Source organism: Phascolarctos cinereus, unplaced genomic scaffold, assembly GCF_003287225.1.
Source record: "Phascolarctos cinereus isolate Bilbo 61053 unplaced genomic scaffold, phaCin_HiC Scaffold_726;HRSCAF=1367, whole genome shotgun sequence".
NCBI lineage: Eukaryota > Metazoa > Chordata > Mammalia > Diprotodontia > Phascolarctidae > Phascolarctos > Phascolarctos cinereus.
The window spans coordinates 403370306-403387892 of NW_027556098.1; the positions used below are offsets into that span (position 1 = coordinate 403370306).

Sequence of the window (17587 nt, forward strand, 5' to 3'; positions counted from 1 at the left end):
TTCAGGCAGTAAAATAGATCTTGATTGGTGCAAATCATGAACCTTGTGAAATGGTTGCATTATTTGAATTTGCACTATTTGAAGTTATAATTATATGTAAAACAAGGTCATTGGTTCCAGACCAATGGAACTATGCAATGAAAAATCTAAATAATGTAACCACTTCAAAGAATTAATTATTAAAACTAATGGGCTGCACCAGCTCATGAGAACTTTGTGGAAGCTCCCTTTGAGAGGAGAAGACTTTTCCCTCTGTCTCACCTCCAATTGGACAGGATGGTTAAGTACCTACTATGTGCCAGGAACTGTGACAAGCTTTGGCAATATTATTCTCATTTTACAAATGAGGAAACTGAGGTAGATAGAGAATAAGTGACTTGTCCAGAGTCACACAACTAGTGTCTGAGGCCAGATTTTAACTCAGTTATTCCTGACTCCAAGTCTAGCACTCTTATCTACTGTGCTACCTAGTAGGGAAGGAGATAGTCTATCTAGTAGTTCAAGGGTTCATTGGTTCAAAATAGTTCGAGGCATAGAGGTCAGAGACACATTCCAGATATAGGTAGAGAAAAGTAGTCACTTGAGAGAGAAGATTGTTTTATTGAATGGAACTCCTGGCATTTAAGAAAAAAAGCCATTTATGGATCAACGAGATAGCCAACTATACAAATTGAGGGCCATGCCCCAGTGAGGAATAAATGACTGACCCAGTACAGACGTGACATTCAGTAGGGGGCTTCATGAGGGCTCTATGAAGAGAAAAAGGACACTGCGTCCTACAGTTCCTAGAGCTGTGAGTTACCTTGGTCATCTGGTCTCTGCCTGTGTCTCTCACTACCATTATACTCTAAGTTTATACCCACTCTTCACACAGATGTGCGTGTCTTTATGGGAAAGAGAATACATTATAGTTATTGTTCTCTTAGTAAATGTCTGTACTGAGAGCTAATTGTGTCTATTGGGCATTTATTTGGAGAAGCACACTGGTGGGGGCTCATGGACTATCATGTTTGTTGGGCAAAGCCATAGGGTAACCCCAAGAACCCATGAGTGTAGCCTCCCTCCTGAGACCCGATCTGCAAGTTCAACTGCAGGTTTGGGGACTACTCTGGAGTAGGTATCACTACAGCTATTACTATGATTATCCTCATCCCATTTGTAAAAACGAACATGGGCTTATACTTTTTTAAAGGCAGCAGTGTTTGGTCAGCTCTAGAGAAAAACAGTTTCTCAATAACACTAACCTCTCAGCAACCGGGTCAGCATCAGTACACATAGCTACAGAATAAATATGCCCTTTCTGATCGGATTCCATTTGCCAAACTTCTGCCAACTGCATTCTCTTCCCCCAACAACAATAGCCCCCCTAGAACAGCTGGACAGATGATGACTTTTCAAGGTTACGAGAACTCAGTGTCCCAGGTTCTCTTTGCTGGCAGAGAACGTGCCCTTTTGTGAGAGGCTGTCTCTGTCTCCCAGAGCGAGCCCCTCCAAGCCCTTCAGGGTTTCTAATTCCTCCCAAATGCTGGGGCTCTCCTTTAACGCTGCAGCTGTTAGGGAGGAAGTGGAAGGAGCAGCAGAAGGTGGATTAGCTGATAATATTCCAGTTCTCTCCCTCCCTCTCTCCCACCCCACCCTAGCAAATGCTGACACCTGCTTCACACTCTGCTCCGATCCCACATTATGGAAAGGTCACTGGGGCCGCTTGGCTCACAATTTACGGGCTTATGGATTTGGGGAAATTGGTTAGAGCTTTAAAATTCTTTCCGATCCCATCCCTTCCTCTTCTCCACCCCCTCTCCAACCCTCCCCTTTCTAGGAGCATAGGATTATAGAATCATAGATTGAAAGCTGGAAGGGGCCTCAGAGGTCACCTAGTGTAACCCCATCATTTCACAGATGCAGAAATGGAAGCTCAGGGAAGGGAAATGACTTGGGATCTTAGCAGTATATATTTAGCATTAGAAGGGACCTTAAAGGTCATCTGGTCTAACCCCCTCATTTTACAGAAGAGGAAACTGAGTCCCAGAGAGGGGAAATAATGGGATCTTAGGAGCACGGATGAGGAGCAGAAAAGGATGTCAGAGGTCACAGGTCCAACCCTCTTATTTCAAAGTTGCAGAGACGGAGACATGAGGTTACATGCCCAGCATCACAGTAACCAGAACGGATGCCATTCCTCAGCCACACATTCATAGAATCATTTGCGGGAGACCACCTAGGCCGGCTCCTTTATTTTACAAATTGGGGCTACGGTGAGGGAGACGGAGAGGCGAAGTCAGTCAGTAAACATTAGTAAGCACCAAGTCCGTGCCAGGCATCGCCCAAAGCAAAAGGGATAGAAAGAAAAGAAAAAAACCAGTCAGTCAACATTTATATTTGTTGTTGCTATCATTTGGTGTTCTCTGACTCTTTGTGACCCCATGGACCAGACTGTCCACGGGGCTTTCCTGGCAAAGATACTGGAGTGGTTTGCCATTCCCTTCCCCGACAGACTAAGGCAAACAGAGGTGACGTGACTAGCCGAGGGTCACACAGCTAGTAAGTGTCTGAAGTCAGACTGGAACTCATCTTCCTGACTCCAGGCCCAGCGCTCTACCCACTGAGCCACAAAACTGCCTCCTAAACATTTATTAAGTACTTACTATGGGCCAGGCACTGGCCCAAGGCTGGTGCTACAAAAAGAGGTAGAAGACAGTCCCCTGCCCTCAAGGAGATCATAATCTAATGGAAGTAACTTGGCAGAAGACCATCTAGGTGGTAAGAAGGTCCTCAGTGCAGCTCTGAAGACAGTGACCAGCCACTCTTTTGGCTGATGCAACCTTCGTCACAGATTCACTTTCTTCTCACACCACCCTCGAGCTTGGGTGAGTCCCTTTTGAGGTCTATACTCAACTGGAAATACCGGAACTGAAAGGCTCACAGTGGCCAGGTCCAGATTCTGCCAGATGACTTAAATGAAATCATTTTTTTAATGTCTTCAGTCCCACCAAGTTTTCAGTCCAAACTCTGATTTCATCTGCATGGGGAACTCCTGGCATGAAAACTCCCTCTGCCAATGTGGCTAAGTAACTCCTTGGTGAATTGTAGTTACAGCTTCTGCCCTGGAGGTATGGAGGGATTTGCCCAAGGCCACATGGCTAGTATGTATCAATAGAGGGAGGACCTGTAGCTAAGTCTTCCTAAATCCAAGGCTGGCCTATATCCATAATGCTGTCCCACAAACAAGGAGTTAACTCCTTGGAAAGGCAAGGGGAAACAAGTAGCCATGGTCTAAGTAAGAATCGAGAGCTGAAGAGGCCCATGGAGTCAAATCCCTTTATTTGACAGAAGATTGGACTAGCTGAGAAGACTCAGCTACTGGCCTCAGAGAAACTCAGAATGGATTCTGTGACTCACTGCTTAAAGAATGGAGTAGATTCCAAGCCGGCAATTCTAATGGGCTGGGTAGAATACCCTGGCGGTGTGTTCTTTGTAACAGACAATGCTGAAATAGAAAGTTGCCTGGTTGTACAAAAGGTCAGCGATCAAGTGCTGAGATGGACAGGTTGTGTAACTCAGGGAAAGCAGAGGTTTCTAACAAGACTGGGAGTATCCTTCACCCAGACAGGACCAGTTCCAAATAGGCAAGGGCCTCAGAATTAACCAGGTAGACTTCCTTATTTTTCTGGGATCAGATTCACGACTTGAGAAAATGATGGAGTAGTAATATTACGTATGTCATGAGAGGACGCTCTATGAAAATTTCCATGTATGTGCTTAATCCCTGTATATGTTGGATCCCCCACCTCCCCAGGAGCACATAAGCCCCTGTAGGGAAGGAACTGTTGTCTTTGTAAAAATCCAGCCCCTGGCATAGTGCCTACAGTGCATACAGCAGACACTTAATAAATAAGACTTAGATTGGGTTGAGAAATGACACTCATGACCCCGTCAATAAGGTTTGCATTATTGAGTTGTTTTCTTCCAGATGTGTGGATGGGTTTAGGGGATCCATTCAATTGGCAGGCAGGTATTGATTGGTATTCAGGAATCCTGTGGTCACGGAACCAGAATCAAAGTTAACTCCACACAAGCATTTATCATGTAGCTATTGTGAGCTGAGCTCTGGGTTTGAGATACTAAGACAAAACAGAAATGGTCCCTGCCCTTGATGGGCTTACACATTTGGGGGGATGGAAGGCGGCAACATGTGCACTTGTAGAAAATAAATACAAAATAGAGACAAAGTAAATTGGGGGAAGTGCTAAAAACTGGAGAGGGGATCAGAAAAAGGTGATCCTTGGGGATCCAGGGATTCCAAGAGAAGCAAAAGTGAGGAGAGAGAAGATTCCAGACACAGGGAAGGGTACGGATAGGGAGCTGCAGAGCTATGGGAGACTCAAAATGGAATATTATATATACAGCAAGTATATGAAGGGGGGAGATATGAGACATATCTGGAGAGATATGCAGGCCTTTATAGACTCTGTGGGTCTTTATCATGACTCCCACTCACAGATGAGCCAGACCCCTCAAAGGAAGGCTGGATAGCTATTCCCCTTCAAATTTCCAGGGTAACTGTGAGGGGCTGTGGGGTTGTCTCTAATGCATCAGTTCAAGCCCTCGGTCAGGTGAGTTTTCCTCCAATGTCAATCATCAGTTACAGTTAGTACTTCTCTCGTATCACTGATTAACTGAGACTAGCACCCCACTGTCATTTAACCAATATCGATTAGTTTTTCACAAAGGGATGTCTATGGAACAGATACAGCAAGAGCAGAAGTTACAATCAGGGGGAACGTTTTCCCTTTATGCCACCTTAGTCCCTGGGGAGAGTGGGCTCAAACTCAAAGCATTTGGTGACCCAGCAAGCTCATTCCCCAATGCTGCACAGCCAGCAGTTTCAGTAGCTCCAGAAAACGGCATCTTGACTGCAGAGTCCAATCGCTGCTAGGCTGGGGCCTCAGGCTGCGGGTCAGCAAACTCTGCGGTGGTCTTCTTTCCCTGGACTTGCTGAGACCTCACAAGGTCATGCCTCGTCTGTATCATCTCCAACACTCAGTTATTTAAGGGCAGGAGTGGAGAAATGCAACAAGGCAAAGAAACAGAGATGTTGCGGTCATGGTTATGTATCAGCTTGGCTAGGGAGATCAGTAGTTGGTAGCAGGAGGCCACTAATTTGTCTCTCAGCCATAACAGACCCTCCAGCGAGAGGGTGTCTTAAGCCTTTTCCCCACCCAGAGGCCTACAGCACTTCATCCTCCTCAATCACCACCAGGTGAAGAACATGACTGTTACACCTTTGGGAGTCTTCAATGCATTCTCATTTCCAGCCCAGCGGTCAGCTGAAAGACAAGTAGTTAGCAGATGGGAAACAGTCACAGAATAACTGCACATGCTGAAAAATGAAGAAAAGTCTTCCACTCATATGCCCAGGAGCAAGCTCACAAAGCATCCCCATGCTCCCAGGACTGGGCCCGCATTAGCAAGTCCCTGTTGGACTTGGCTGGCGCCAGACTGGGAAGGTCTTTGGCGCCAAACATAAGCTTCTTGAGGGCCAGGACTACTTTTCCCATTGTCTCTGTTCCTCCAGTGCTTAGCACAATACTTGGCACAGAGTAAATACTTCACAAATGCTCTCTGGATTGGATTAGATTAAAAGACGACATTTATGAACTACCCTTAGAAGGGGATAACTTCTCCATTGTTTCTCTAGGGATGGGGATTGCCTGTTGATGAGACATTCCAATGGATGGGGGCCCTCGGGATTCCTCCTTGGCCCTGAAACAGAGTCTGATCCAGCCCAGTCTAATCAACTCCGACTTGGCGCACTCAACGCAAAAAACAGAGTGAGCGTCTGCCATTGCCAGCCACTGAACTAGGTGTAAAGGGTCTAACGGGGGGGGGGGGGGGGGGGGAATCACAACATTTTCTACCCTCAGGGAGCTTTAGCTTCTTCTGGGATAGAACCAAACTCCTGACTTGGGTGTCACCAGCACCCACATTCCAAACCTACCCCAGTGTCCAAGAAAATGCTCGCAGCTAAATCTCCTAGAGAAGGTGATAATGGGGTCATTTTCAGGGAGGGTCAGACTGTCTCTTGTCCCTTGCAGATAAGGTGCCCCCAGGGGGTAGGGATCGATATCCTATTGCTTTCAGTCAGGCCCACCTTAAGCAAGTAAGGGACCCAGGCAGAGGGAGGCCTTGACAGGAGCTACACAATACAATCAAAAAGAAAAAAAAAGGGACATATTAGGGAGGAGATGGCAGCTGACAGAGGGGAAGGGAAGAAGAGACTGTTGAGCAATGTCATGTGAAGGAAATCCTGGGAGGACTAGCTGGCTTCACTCTTCCAATGGCTTCTGCTTTACTTCCAGGAGGCCTGGAATCAGACAGAGCCTGGGATTTGGTGGGGCTTCTGGTCACTCCTCAAAATGAGGCAGGATGAGTATGGGCTGAACTGACTTGAGGAAGAGTGGTTACAATTCTAGGAGACTCGGTGAAGTAAAATGGGGATAATTGTCTCTACCTTAAACTTGCATTCAAAGCCTGCTACCTGACCCTGAGCAAATTCCTTAAACTCTTTAAGGTTCAGCTTTCTCATCTGTAAAATGGGGACGATAATCTCATACTTCCCTCACAGAAATTTTGTGATTATCAAATAAGCTAATATACAGAAATTGGGTTACAAAGTGCTATCTAAAGGAGAGTTCTTACTACATGGACAAAAAAGATTAGAGAAGATGGGACATTTGAGCTGGGTCTTTGAATAGGTTGGGTTCCCCCAGGTGGCTAGAGGTGAATGGGAAGAGGGGAAAAGATGATATTCTAGAAAGAGGGGACTACACGGACAAAGGCACGGTGGTGGGAAAGGTGGGACGTTTAGGGAACCTGGAGTGGTCCAGTGTGGCAGGAGCTTGGGGTGCACTGGGTTGAGAATGGGCTGGAAAAGTCTAAATTGTGCCATATGAGAATCAATTGAAATAACTCGAGATGTTTACCCTTCAGAAGAGAAGCCTGGGGAGAAGGGGGAGAGGAGGAAGACCAGGGAAGAAATAGGTGCCTTCAAGGATCTGAAGGGCTGCCAGGTGGAAAAGCCTTCTGCTTGGCCCCAGATAGTAGAACCAACAGCAATGGCTGGAAACTGTTAAAAAAAAAAAAAAAGCAGGTTTAGGCCTAACACCAGGAAAACCTTCTAAAAATTACAGCTGCCCCAAGATGGCATGGGGGGGGGGAGAAGAGGGGTATTGGGTTCACCCTCAATGGAGGTCTTCAAGCGGCAGCTAGGTGCCCACTTGTTGGAGATGTTTCAGATGGAATTCTCAGTCAGGTACAGTCTGGACTAGCTTCTGTGACTTTAGTTGGGGCCAGACTAGGTAGAGCCTTGAATGTCAGACTGGGAAGTCTAGTTGAGAGATAGGGCAAAGATCTCTGACTTCATCATTGTGGGCAGTACCCTCCACTGATGCATTTGCCAGTCTCTCTTGGGGTTGGCAGATAGTCTTTAAGAATTGCTGTACAGGAACATCCCATCCCTCTGAGGCCAACATAGTGATGAGCCCTTGTGAACTCAGCTAGATTAGTTCTTGGATAAGAGATATCTATCTAATCCTCACGGCTCCTTCTAGCTGGTAGGACCTTTCAGAGCTGGCATTCCACTGGCACAGCCTTCTAGATCCCAGGCTCACCTCTATGACTGGATGCAGCACCCCAGTAAGTCTTTAGGGGAGGGTCTTTAGGAAACAAGTCCTCCTACTTATTCTAGGCTGATCACATATTTCTCCCCTTCATAAACACTGCTCAGACAAACTGGCTGACTTGCTGTTTCCCGCACACAACTCTCACCTCCGTGCTTTTGCAAAATGGTCCCACGTGCCTGGAATGTTCTTCCTCCTTGCCTTTGACTCTTGGAATCCCTCAGTCTCTTATAAAGCTCAGTTCAAATACTACTTCCTAGAAAAGGTATTTTCTGCTCTCCTTCCAGTTTTTGTACACACAATACTACCCCTTGCCCCCACCCTCCCACAATCTTTGAAACCTAGGATGAGTCACTTAAGGTCTCTAAGTCCCTTCTCTCTAAAATTACTTTGTATATGTTTTGTGCTGATTTATCCATATAATCATTGTTTTCCCCAAAAGAATGTCAGGCAACAAGCATTTATTAAGTGCCTACTGTGTGGCAGGCATTGAGCTAAGCACTGGGGATACAAAGAAAGGCAAAAAGACAGTTCCTGTCCTGTCCTCACAGTCTAAGGAGGAGACTTAGCCAACAGAGTCGATAAACATTTATTAAGCTCCGACTATGTACCAGGCACTCTGCTAAGTGCTGAGGATACAAAGAAAGGTAAAAGACAGCCCCTGCCCTCAAGGACCTCACAATCTATTTAAGTAAGAGAACACTTTTTTTTTAAGCTGAAAAGGTGAGGATACCCAGCGTGTGGGCGGCCGAGATAGGAAATGATCTTAGAGGGTATTTATTACAGAGTCGATTTCATCTGGAAGAATGATGAGTTTTTGAAAATCATGAAATCCAGGAAGTCCCTCCTTAGACGTGGAGGACTGGGGAGGAGCTCTTCAATGTCCAACCTCCACCCTCTTCAGTCAGAGGGAAGGAGGGGCCCCAAGGGCTTGGAGTGCTGAGGAGGTGTGTTACAGAGGTGAAAAGCTATATTTAAACAAGATGCAGACAGGATAAATTGGATCAACTCAGAAGAAAGGCACTAGCTTTAAGGGGGATTGGAAATGGACATGGTTCAAGAGCTGGAAAGGACCTCAGAGTTCATCTAGTCCAAAACCCTTTCCCCTATTTTACAGATGAAGGAACTGAGGCTAGGGATGTGAATGACCAAAAACCATCAGTGGCAGGACTTGAACCCAGGTTCTCTGAATCCAGGGTCTGTGTTCTTTCCAACATACCAAGCAGTTTAGAAGGAGAGTAGAGAAATAAATGGAAACATAAGGCCTCAATGGACACATCCATCTTTCTGGAGAGGGTAAAAGAAGCTGCAGGCTCAGTGAGGCCTTCCCTGGTGAGGCAAGAGCAGGGAGAGCCATCTCCTGGTTTGCATGCAAGGGACTGATATGCTTCTGGAGTGCATGCCCGGATGTCAAGGGGCTCTGGCAGACTCTTTAATGAAATCAGCTTGGCTTGCGGTGGGCATGAGCACAGGAAAGAATCCGGGCCATTCATTCCCTCTGGGACCCAACATGACAGATTTGCTTGACTTTCCCCTTGAGAAGGGCCAAGAAAATAGCTTTCTCTCTCTCTCTCTCTCTCTCTCTCTCTCTCTCTCTCTCTCTCTCTCTCTCTCTCACACACACACACACACACACACACACACAACACACACACACACACACACACACACACACTCTCTCTCTCTCTCTCTCTCTCCTCTTCTCTCTCTCTCTCTCTCTCTCTCTCTCTCTGTGTGTCTCTTTGTCCTCTCTCTCACACACACCAACAGCAGACAGGTAGGCAAACAAACACTGGGGCAGACAGAGAAATAAACATGTGGGCAAACAGCCCCTCCCACCCCCATCCCCAAGCTTAGAAGGGCTTGGGACCCGCCTCCCACTGAGAGCTTAAGTGAGAAGTGGGGGAAGGGGAATTTTTTTAGTGTGTTTTGCTGCCACCAAGTGGCAGGACCACATACAGAGGGCTTCAATAGTAATTGTGTACAATATCAGTCACACTGGAAAGGACCTCAGAGGTCAGTCAGTCAATAAACATTTATGAAGCACCTATTATATACTAGGGCCAAGGGGTGGGGAACCTTCGGCCTGGAGGCCGCACGTCGCCCTCTGGGTCCTTCCATGCGGTCCTTCTGACTGAGTCCAAATTTTACAGAACAAACCCTTTCATGAAGGGGATTTGTTTTGTGAAGTTTGGGATTCATTCAAAGGGCCACACTTGAGGACCTAGAGGGCCACATGTAGCTTCGAGGCAGCAGGTTCCCCACCCCTGTGCTAGGCACTGCGCTGACAACAGAGGATACAAAAAGAGGCAAAAGACAGTCCCTGCCCTCAAGGAACTCACAGTCCAAAGGCAGACAGAACATGCAAACTGTACAAAGAAGTTACAGACAGGACAAGCTAGAGCTCGTCAATAGACGGAAGGCATCAGCATTAAGGAGGATTGTCTAATCCAGGGATCCTCCATTTTTTTGATCATACAAAGTTTTGAGAACATCTTCACTATGTATATATTTCCTTGTAAGTTTTGTACAGGTACTATTATATTCATAATTGTGTAGATTATAAACCACAAAAGGAGATAAGAAAGGACAATATAAAGGTAATAATAATATGTGATCCCAGAGCCAGCAGAGAGCCATGGAAGGGACCTGCCTAGACCTTTGATCAGCGGCTGTGCGAAGGATGGTGTGTAGAGGCAGGGAGACCAACCTGAAGGGCATCTAAACAGTCCGGGACAGGGGTGATGAGGGCCTGTACAACAGTGGTGGCAGTGTTGGGGGAGAGAATGGGATGTGTCTGGGAGATGTAGTGGAGGTGACTGAATGGGGATGGCGGGAGTGAGGAGCTGAAGATGACAACAAGGTTGGAAACCCAGGTGACTGAAAAGATGGTGGTGCCCGTGATAATAAATAGAGATGGTGGGGCGGTGGGTTCAAAGGAGCAAGATAACGTAATGAGATCTGTGACGTGGCTTTTAGTTCCTCTCCACGCCGGCTCATCCTCTTTCTCATTAGCCAATGGCCACGTTTCACAAATGTAGAGTATCTATTTTGGAAGGGGCAGGGAGGGTATGTAGAGAGGTTATAAAGAAACCACGTTTCAAGAGCTGGGCAACCATCAGCTGATCTGCCGGGAGGGGAGGGCTCCCGATGACACCTGCCCCACTGCCGTAGGCGCCCGGGCAATGGTTAGTTAGGCTGCAGCCACCTTCGGGGGCTGACACTAGGCTCAGAATGGGGAGATGAAAGCTGGAGGGAAGAGGAAGAGTGGGGGAGTTTGGAGGGGGTAAGGGTAAGTGTGGCTGTGCTAGAAATAAGTGTGAAAATGCTTGTTTTGTTCCATAAATTAAAAATAAAATAAATTTTTTAAAAAAGAAATAAGTGTGATCTATCTTCCTACCCTCTGATTAACCCCCCTGGGGTCAAGCCATGCTCCCCCCTCCCCACATGGCCAGCCCCTTCTTTGGATTTAGTCCAAACTCCTCATTTTACAGATGAGGAAACTGAGGCTCAGATTTAGCCCAGGGTCACACATTTCATAAGGAACAGAGATGGGCTTTGAACCCAGGTCCTCTGACTTTGTATCTAGCTCTCTTTCCACCACACCACACTGTCTCTTCTTTCATTAATAATAACTAGAATTCATTATTATATGATCATACAGCACTTTAAGATTTGCAAAGTGGTTTGCATGCATTATCTTATTAGATGAATTCTACAACTCAAATGAAAAACCATTTATGGAGTGACTGCCATGTCCAAGGCACTGTGCTAGACATTAAGAGACATAAAAAGAAAAATCACTGAATTCTTCCACCCAAAAAATTTTAAAAATAAATTTAAAAATTAAAAAAGACAAATCAAACATGGTTCTGGTCCTTGAGGAGCTTCCCCCAAGTAGGCAAAGTAAGACACATACACAAGTAGATTTCAAAGAAGATGCTCATAAAATCCCAGCGTTAGAGATGAAAGGGACCATTATGGATGGGGAAACCGAGGCCCAGATAAATTGGATTTGAACCCAGATTCTATGATTCAATAGACTTGATAGGTACAAAAGATAGATATATAGTGCTATGGGAGTTTAGGGGAGAAAGAAATTTTTTTGAGGGCAAAGGCTTCTTGAAAGAGCTGGTACCTGAGGCAGGCCTTGTAGAATATAGGCAGCTAGGTAGCACAGTGGATAGAGAGTTGGGCCTGGAGTCAGGAAGGCCTGAGCTCAAATACAGCCTGAGATATTTTACTAGCTATGTGTCCTTAGGTAAGTCACTTAACCTCGGTCGCCTCAGTCTTCTCCACTGTAAAATAGAGATAACAGTAACACCTACCTCTCAGCGTTGTTGTGAGGACTAGAGTTAACATACATAGTAGGCACTATGAATGGAGAAGGAAATGGCAAACCACTCCAGTATCTTTGCCAAGAAAACCCTGTGGACATCTATGGCCAATGGAGTCAGGAAGAGTCGGACATAACTGAGTAACTGAACAGCAACAAAGCTGCTACACAGATTCTAGCTATTATTGTTACTATTGCAACAACACTGTCAGGGCAGTTATTATTACCTTTATTTTATAGGGGAATCAGAAAAGACTTCAGGGATGAGATGGCATCTAGTACTGGGCCTTGAAGGACGACCAGAATTTGTCAAGAGACAGAGAATAACACTGCAAATGGGGGAACAACACGAATAAAGATATAGAGAGGAAAACGTAAGGTCTATTTACACAATGAGAAGATTTGCTGCATTTAGTGAAGAATTTGTGCAGGGAGAAGTAAGAAGAGAGATATCAGTGAAAGTCAGGTGACGGAGGGCTTCGAATGCCAGGGTAAAGCTTTTGCACATTATCCTGCAGAAAATGGGAAGCTCTGAAAAATTCTGAGTAGGGAAGTAACAGAATGAAAGCAGTATTTTAAGATTAATTCATTATGTTCATGAATTATTTATTTCATGGATTCTCCCTGGCCAAGTCTGAGTCTCTTCCTCCCAGCAAATTCACACCAGCCCTTCCTCTGCTCAAAAGCCTTCCATGACTTCCCATTGCCTCTAGAATTAAGTCACAACTCCTTCAAATAGCATTCAGGCTTCTCCATCACTTGGTTCCAATTACCTTATCCTGCCCTTTAGCATCCTAAACTCTGGTCAAGCTGAACTGCTACGTATTCCCAAACATGCCCCATAATTCCCCTACTTCTGTGTCTCTTCACCCTGGTTCCAAAGCATTCTGTAATGAACGATATCCTAGCACGTAGAATTACAAGACATGAGGGCCGAGTTTGAATTCTGGTTCTGCCTTCCTTTACTCCAATCTCTGATGATTGGTTCCTTCCTGCTTCCTACAATTATACCCAAGTCTCCCCATCCTTAAAAACCCTCATTTTTGACCCCCCTATCCCTGCTAGCCATCACCCTGTATTTCTCTGTCCTCATTCTTCATGACCTCTGCAGCCCATGGCACTGGTGACCATCCCTCTCCTTCTGCATCCTGTCTCCTCACTGAATTTTGTTTTCATTGCCCTCTCCTACCTATCTGACCATTCCCTTTTTAGTATCTTTTGTTAGACCATTATCCATGCCAAGCCTACTAATGGTGGGTATACCCCAAAGTACGTCCTTGGGATCTCTTCTTTATCTTCTCTATCCTCTCACTCAGTGATGTCATCAACTCCCATCATTCAATCACCACTTCTATGTCGATGAATCCCAAATCTACATATCCAGCCCTAGTCTCTCTCTCTCCTCCTGAGAATTTCACCAACCACCTACTGGACATTTCCCAGTGGATGCCCTGTAGGCATTTCAAAGTCAACATGTCCAAAGTTGAACTCATCATCTTTTCCCCCATACCTACTCCCCTTCTGAACTTCCCTGTTAGTATTAAGGGTATCTCTATTCCTCGGGTCACCCAGGATCACTTCAGTGTAATCTTCCATTGCTTACCCTCTCCCTCATGCCATACATCCAATCATTAAATCTTCTTGTTTCTACATCTCTCCCGTGTGTCCCCTAATAACCACTCACAGAAGCACCAGCCTTGTTCAGGCCCTCCTTATGTCTTGCAAGATTATTGTAATAGCATTCTATTTGGTCTCCTTTCCCTACTCAGACCCATTCCCCCCACCCTCTGCCTCTGAAGTGATTTTCCTAAAGCATCAATCTGACCATATCACCCCCTACTCAATAACTCCAGTGGTTCCCTATTACTTTATGATAAAATATAAACTACTCTACTAGTCATTTAAAGCCTTTCATAAGCTGGCCCTTTCCTTTTACCTTTCCAGGTTTCTTCTATTTTACTCCCCTTCGTGAACTCAACAATCCAGACATGCATTGCTATTCTGCAAATCCATTACTCTTTCTCCCACCTCCTTGTTCCCTATGCCTGGAATGCAATCCCTTTTCATCTTTTGGAATCTCTGGTTTCCTTCATGATTCATCTGAGACACCACATTTTTCACAAACCTCTTCCTGACTCCCTCAGATGCTCATATTTTCTCCCCCCACCTGCTTCATATAATGGCACAATGTCCTGTGGGGTCACTACAGGGGACTCTGGAATTCTAAGGTTGTCACCCTCTGGTGTGAATGAGGGCTGGGAGAGTAGCTTCAGAGTATTTCTGCATTTGCAATATTTTTTAAAAGATGAGATCTTTATTTCCATTACACAAACAAAAAAATTGTAAATTTTTTTTTGTAGGCTCTAGACCCAATAATTGATATGAGAGAGACCTCAGTTTCTTCAGCTACAAAATGAGGAAGTTGGACCAGGCTCCAAATCTGGGGCTTTATTAACTTTAAATTAGTTAATTGCTCATTTTATATTTTGAGCTTCTGTGATTTCTGGAAATGTAGCCCAGATTCAGTGAAGCTTTAAAAATCACCTGACCAAAATTGACACACAGAGCTTTATGGATGCTTTATGACCAGATTGAGAATCCCAGGATGGGTTTACCTGAACCATAATAACTGGATTTCAGGAATGTACGTATTTCTTGAGTGCTAACTATGGACTCAACCCTGTGCCAAGCACTGTGGGGAACCCAGGAAAAATAGGATCCATGAGTTCTGCCCTCTAGGAACTTTCCCTCCCATAAGACACCAGAAACAAGGGTAAATGAGGCAAGACAGAATATAGCTAAATTGTGTGCTATAGATTTATCAGTGCTATAAAAGCTAATGAAGGTTTGAGTGGTCAGTAAAGACTAATTTAGGTTACGTGGCAGGGAAAATCTTCATAAGGAATCAACTTGTCTGGAAGTGAAATGATCTGTTTTGGAAGGTTCTGAGGTCCCCATCACTGGGGTGAAGCTCCCCTTCACATCAAGTGACAATTGGATGACTCCTAGCCGTAGATTTTGAAGAAGGGATTACCCTATGGGTCAAGATTGGACTACATGGCCCAACAGGTCCTTCTTAACTCTCCAGTTCTGTGATTCTGTGTCTCAGGTTAAGGAGCCTAGGCTTGAAAGATCACGAGATCTTAACCCCAGAGCTGGAAGGGCTCTTGGAGGCCACTTTGTCCAAACCCTTCATTTTACAGGAGAGGAAACTGAAATCCAAAGAAGTGAAAGGATTTGTCCAATGTCACACAGGTAATGAGTATCAGAGCAGGAATTTGTCCAAGGTCATAGAGGCAGTAACGGTGCCAGGACTGGGCCCCTCATTCTCTCATCCCAAACCCAGGGCTTTCAAGCTATATGAGCTCCATCACAGAAAAATCAGAGGGGAAGTCCTTGCCTACTTTTCAAGCGTGTTTTTTATCAAGGATGTTGAGAAGCCTGGACTAAGACTTGGGATGGGGGGCCCTCCTCACATCCTGTGACCAGACACAACAAAACCTGACCCTGACCAGGGCCTGAGTGCTGCCCTCAGATCAGACTGAATACGTGTCTCCCCGCTCCCACATACCCACCACAAGGATATTGTCCCTTCATCTTCTTGGACCTCAGCTTCCTCATCTGTAATATGAAGGGACCTGGCTAGATAGTCTTTGAGGCCCCTTAATGCTCTAAATCTGTGATGCTATGACCTTTGGCTTCATTTAACTGTACCTAGATCTCCAGCAGTGGGGTCAAGAAGGCCCAGGACCAGGGAAAACTATCGCACAACCTGGAAGGGCCCTGGCCCAAGAGCACTGGCTTTGGTCCTGACTTCTTCAGTACCAGAGCCATAACTAGTACTTTTTAACCCATAAAACTTGCTTAGAACAAGCCCACAAAAGGTACCTGCAGTAGGGGGTGGGAAGAGGCCACTGGAAGGGAGGGAGCTGGCAGAAACTACTGTGTGGGGAAGGATAAGAGATCCTGGGATCTGTTGCTGGGGAGGCTGCCTACCTGCTGACCTCTCTCATTTTACAGGGGAGGAAACAGAGGCCCAGAGTTAGCAACAGAGAAAGGGCTGTAACCTAGGGCTTCTGAGTTGGAGTCCAGCCTGGTGTCAGCCACACTGTTGAAATTAGGCCTCTCTTAGGGGAACAGGGTCCTGGAGCATCTGGAGCAGAGGCCCTTGGTCTCATGAATGAGGATGAGCAGCTGGTGGGAGGAAGGGGGGGATACCTAGCTCTCTTCAGGTTCATCCTCCTCTTAAATTCTTCTTTGACTGGGGTCCCATCAATAGGAAATTTCCAGAAGCCAAGGAGGAGGCCAAGAAAAGACCCCCAGGTCCCATATCCCTTCTTCTGCTTTGCCTTGCCTTAGGCTGTTCCCCTAGGTGCCCAACTACCCACCGCTTGGACTGTGGCAGAGAACTCAATAGGCTTTGGGCAATGATTCTCCCGCCTGGGGGGCCTGGTCCCTGTTCACCAAGGGGCATTGAAATGCCCCTTTCTTACCTCCCAGAGTGGTCCATGATACATTCAACTCCTTCCTCTTGCTTACTCCACTGAAGAAAAGTTTGAAAAGCCACAAAGTCCAAAGCTTCAAGAAAAGGAAAATGTACAGGGGACTGGAAAGCATAAGCAGATGCTATCCCCCTTCCCTACCTGAAGTGAGACCCTTTTTGAGTATGGCTGTGCTTGGAGCCTGGACTGATGGGAAGGTTTGTGGAGGGGCACTGCCAGGCCAGTTTGGCCTCCCATGAGGAGCATCCCACCCTCCCAGCACAGCAGTGGGAGGGGATTAGGATGACAAGTGCTCCAAGTGAGAGGGGAAGGAGGAAACAACAACTCCAGGTGAAGAGACAGGAGAAATAACAGCTGTGAGTGAGGGGAAGGTAATGAGGTCTCCAGGTGAGAAGGAAGGGAGGAAATGAATTCTAGACCAGAGGTGTGTGTTTGCAGGGGAATAACAGCTGTACCGGTGGGAGGAAGATAACTCTAGATAAGAGGGAAGGGGAGTAACATCTCCAGGTGTTAAAAGGAGAGAAGAAAGAATATCTCCAAGTGAGAAAGGATAGAGTAAAAGAGTTCCAAACTTGGGGAGGAGGTGGCGATAATAATAGTTCCAGAGGGGAGGTTAAAATAACAGGTGAGAGCAGAAAGAGAGTATAGATCTGGGTGATGGGGAAAGTGTGTGTGTGTGTGTGTGTGTGTGTGTGTGTGTGTGTGAGTGGGTGAGAAATCGTGTGTTTGTGTGTGTGTGTGTGTGTGTGTGTGAGAAAGTGTGTGCGGGGGGGGGGGGGGGGATCCAGGTGAACGAAGGTAATAATAGCTCCAGGTGAGGGGGGAGGTAACTCCAGGTGATAAGGGGGGGGTGGTAATGACGTGTCCAGGGGAGGGGGAGTATCATTAGCCTCAGGGGAGGGGCATGGGGGTGGCTGACAGCTTTAGGTGAGAGGGGTGAGAAGCAATAACAGCTCCCACCGAGAGGAAAGAATGGAAATAACAGCTCCAGGTCAGGAGGGGAAGGGAACAGCTTCAGGTGAGGGAGGAGAGGAGGACGGATGAAGCCTCCAGAGGACGGGACCGGAAGG

The 17587-nt window shown here is 46.2% G+C and overlaps 1 long non-coding RNA gene across 1 annotated transcript; it reads right to left on the minus strand.

The window, feature by feature from the left end:
• Window positions 1-576: 576 nt before the first annotated feature.
• On the minus strand, window positions 577-17278 carry LOC110200493 (uncharacterized). Its single transcript, XR_002322262.2, has 3 exons — window positions 16509-17278; window positions 6984-7126; window positions 577-5327 (listed from the first exon to the last, which is right to left on the minus strand). It is a non-coding gene; the product is annotated as an uncharacterized LOC110200493 (long non-coding RNA).
• Window positions 17279-17587: the final 309 nt, after the last annotated feature.